Below are 4,653 nucleotides of genomic sequence, written 5' to 3' on the forward strand. Positions count from 1 at the left end.
ATAATAATAAAAAATTGGGCCCCCTAAGACTCTTAGAACGTTAATTGTCTGGATAAGTTGACATTAACTTAATTTTTCACATAATAATTAATAACAATAATTTATTTAAATTTATATAATAATAAAAATTGGACCCCCTTAAATTTGGGGCATGTACGAGAGAGCTCATTGTACACTCTTCTCCTACTCCCCTGGTCGTTTTTAAAGTTCATGGGTCGTATAAAATTCCATAACAAATTGGAGCACATAGTGCTTTATTATTTAGAGGGTAAATCTTAAAAAACCATGTGCAACATTTGTACAGATGAGGACTGTGATTTTCGTTTTACTAAAAACGAGGATTGTTTAGTTTGACACTATAAAAATGGAAAATTTCAAAAATTACAGTTGTTTAGCACAACATTTACTATGGAACCAAATTATTTATTTTTCAAAATCATCATTTTCGAAGCTTTCTCTCTAAACCTTCAATTTCTCTTTTCTCACCAAAACAACACCTAAATGACAACAAAATTAAAAAATTGAAGAATCAAAATTACTTAAAATATAATGGAGTCTTTGAATTTTCCAATTTTGAGGTCGTCAAACTCATTTTGATCTGGAAGAGGGGAAATCTCATTCATCTTCTGGTCACAAATGAAAATCACAGTTCTCATCTGGATAATATTTTTTTTAGATACCAGTTTGAAAAAAAGTGAAACACCTCAGGTTTTGTTTTTTACTCTACCTTAGTAGTATATGATTTTATTGTTTGTTGAGTTATAACTATACATTTTTCGGATCCAACTTTATTTGTTTGTTGAGTTAATTAAATCTCTAATTGGATCACTTTATAGTAGATTCTACAATCATAATTTTAGATTCCTTGCACAATCTTACAGTCTTTTCAGATTGATTCATATATGATTCTGTTCTGCTCACTTCTTTTTTCTTTATTGATAAGAACCTTTTATTAGGCACAAAAACTTTATGAATAAGAACTTTTTATTAGGCACAAAAACTCTATAACATGCTTTAGATTATACTGAATAGACTGCAAAAATGAAAAATAGATGCTCCACTGGCTCTTCATTTTGACTGCAAAACACAAAGACATTATCTTGAACCTTTTATTAATCGACTTTTGACAGCCATTACACAGGGACAACCGAACAATATAACTGCAATCGGGAACAAAACCATATCCCCAAACTATGTTCGACTTGCTCTTCAACAGATTATCAGCCCTAGCAACTGTGAATTTTCCAGATTGGATACGTTTCTGATCTAGAACTTAAGTCTGATATTTGATTTTTTCCTCTATATTGTTTTTGCAATGTTTTTCTCATGTTCTCAAAAGTGAAAAATAAACGCATCAAGTAAAGGCAAAAGTAAATGCAAAGACAGAACATAATTTGATTTGTGCAACTTTGTATGTATCTACAGACTAGAAGTATCACAAGAATTTTGGTGGTTTATAATGTTAAGAATATAAACCTTAGTTTTTACTAATTGCCAACTCCTCATCTGCTCATAACAACCCCGCTCTGGAGGAGTATTATTTTCAGAATGGATATTGTTATTCTAAAGTCATAATTTGATGCTCCAGGATTGTACAATCATTTGCTTAAACATCGTGGCAAGAAAAAAACAGACATTAGTTCCAGCATTTTATTTGCAGGCACAAAATTTAAACATCGTGGCTAAATATGCTACAAATAACATATTGGAAATAATTTTTAGCAAATGAAATCAACTTATCAAATAGAAGTAAGCATGAAATTTCAACAAGCTGCCAGACTTCAGAAAACTTTCATTATGGATAACAACTGATATTCAGAGAAAATTTGAAGACTTTTTGTTCATCCTAAATACAGAGTAGTATGTTCTGACAGTCCACACATAATTACTTGAAACATAAAAAATAAAAGATAGATGAAGAAGTCCACAAAAAAAAAGGATGAGTGTGGTCAAACCAACTAAGTAATTATCAAAAGATGAGCAATTTTTGGATCTGATTTGCAAATTTCTCCATAGTTTCAGACTCCTAATAGTTTTAGAATAGAAAATTCTACCATTTTCGACACATGAAATAAACTTGATAACACAAAAGTTGCTCACATAATAGAAAAAAACATAAATAAGGAAGGCAGAAAAGAGAATGATTGCAACCAAGAACAAGCAGAGCCTCAATCAAAGGATTGGTTGAAAAGGTATTGTTGAAACATTACTGCATGACCTGTGCACACAACTATGATGATATGAAACTCAGGCAAAAATTCATTGTTATGAACTCTGATTCCACAATGGAAGAAGCAAACAATTGATAAAGCAATGGTAACAGAGAAGGAAAAATAAAGGAAACATACAGTAGATAAATCCAGCACAAAACTTTTCTGATGTATCCTCCAATGGAATTAGAAAACATGTGTAGTAATCTTTGAATTCAAGAACTAATCCAGTCAATTGTTTAATAACTTGAAAGTGTTCAAATTGCAGAAATTCAAGAGGTCATATGCCTACAAATATCATGAATTCCATTGCATAATTCAGATTACAATAATATCTCCTTCAGTGTTGGTGCCTCTATATAATTAACTAGAGGCATCAAACTAATATTAAGATACATTAAAGTACCAATAATTTACAACTGAAAAAAAAAATCATTAGAAAAATTTATTGAGAAAATAAAGTTTACTGACTGAGATTTACAGTGATTTCAAAATATGATTATACTTTACGAGATCTACTCTCGTGTTATCAGGAAAGAAGACCTTATCACGCATTTCACGAATGAGTTCGGATGCCATTGACAAATCCTTGTGTCGGAGAAATCCATGAATAATCACATTATAAGAGCAATCATCCGGTGAGATGTCACTGTGTTCCTTTTTTCTGATGGCTTGACAAATAATTGTGCTGGAGAAATCCATGAATAATCACATTATAAGAGCAATTATCAGGTGAGATGTCATTGTCTTCCATTTTTCTGATGTGATTATTCATGGATTTCTCCGGCACAACCATTTGTCAAGGTTAATCCATCTTTAAACCTTCCAACTTCGAACAAGCCACAAGCCATCAACTAAGGTACTATATATGATATATCAAGTTTAAACTTGTTCATTTCCATTTCTTGAAATACGTGTCGCGAACATAATGCTTTCCACATTTACAAAAGTCATTTATCAAAGCTGTGCAGGTTACTCCATAGGACAAGCACTTGTACATGTACTTAGAAATCTTTAGGGCTGGCCAAGGATACCTTGCAAGGCATAAGCCATGGATAAGACAACTATAAGCATGAGTGTTGGGAAATAAACCTTTACAGAGCATTTCTTCAAGAAGTTTAATGACCTTTTTTGAAAAAGAAGCAGTAGGAAACACTGATTGACACTTGATTTGAAACAGAAGCAGTTAGAAACCCTGATTGACACTTGATTTGGAAGTGAAAAAAACAGAGTGGAATTGAAAAATCAATTGAGCAGCGTTAGAATAAGCTCAATTTGAAAATGAAAGAATTTCATGCAACTGAAAGAAACATAGAAGAGTGTCTGAAAGAGCTTAATTTGAAACAGAAGCATCAGACTTAAAAGGAAAAGATTGAGTCAAATGCTTTTTGTTCATAAGTGCTCAAATTGAAAAGTTGATTAACTAAGTTTATTAGTGAGCTCTCACAATTAATCGAGATGTTATAAGAAAATCAAGCATAGAGCACTTATTCAACATGACATGAACAACTTTGTTTGCTCTATGCATTTGGCTATGTAAGACACAGAGTAACAAAGTTAGGCTCAGTATCCCCCTTTGAATCATCGTGTTGACTGTAAATAGGCTGAAAACCAAGCTTGAAAGTTTTTGACAACGCAGAAACCCCAAAATTAACAGGCTCTAAGCAATTAATTAAGATGTTATAAGTATAAAGATCAGTCTTAATTCTCACCAAATCCATCTGATTCGACAAAGAAATAGCAGTCTGAAAATCTTTCATCCAAACTAGTAGTGCAGATAACAATTTGGTGAACTCAATCACGGAAGGTCGAGGATGCATACGAAGAAGCTGATCAAGCCAGAACTCGTTGGACCCAGCACCTGAATGGAGAGTATGTAAAGTAGAAATGGAACCCGTAATATGATGTAATGGAGAACGAGTTGATCTCAGCATGGTTGAGTTGATCTCAGACCGATTTGAAAAGAGGAAGAAAGAAGGCGTTTGAAAGTGGAAGTCAGCATGGTTGAGTTGATCTCAGACCGATTGGGGAATTTGGGTTGCGGCGCTGATATGAAACGGGAAATCCCTAATAAATAAAGATGGAGCCTCTTAAAGAAAAGGTTAAAATTGATTTTTCATTTTCTTGGTTCGCAATATTATATTTTCAGCCTATTATATCTTTAGACCTTCAAATTTCGACAAACGTTTGTAATCGCCCCTTAAACTTTGGAAACTTTCAAGATTGGAACAAATTGAAATGCTTATCAATTTAAACAAATCAGAACAAAAAAAAAGTGCTAATATAACACTTCAAACAAGCACGTGAAGTCGATAAATAGTTTTAAACAATATTAATAAATTAAATTAATCACTTAAATTAAAATTTTAAGTACTTATTTAATTTGATTTTCACCAGCTAAATTAGTTAATTAAATTAAAAATCGTTTATTTGGATAAGTCAA

At 32.1% G+C, this 4,653-nt stretch overlaps 1 long non-coding RNA gene across 1 annotated transcript; it reads right to left on the minus strand.

Annotated features, from left to right (window-relative positions):
* Positions 1–2,495: 2,495 nt before the first annotated feature.
* Positions 2,496–4,306, minus strand: LOC136231381 (uncharacterized). The gene is made up of 2 exons (XR_010689776.1): positions 3,923–4,306; positions 2,496–3,244 (listed from the first exon to the last, which is right to left on the minus strand). It is a non-coding gene; the product is annotated as an uncharacterized lncRNA (long non-coding RNA).
* Between the last annotated feature and the right edge of the window lie 347 nt (positions 4,307–4,653).

This window comes from Euphorbia lathyris, chromosome 5, assembly GCF_963576675.1.
Source record: "Euphorbia lathyris chromosome 5, ddEupLath1.1, whole genome shotgun sequence".
NCBI lineage: Eukaryota > Viridiplantae > Streptophyta > Magnoliopsida > Malpighiales > Euphorbiaceae > Euphorbia > Euphorbia lathyris.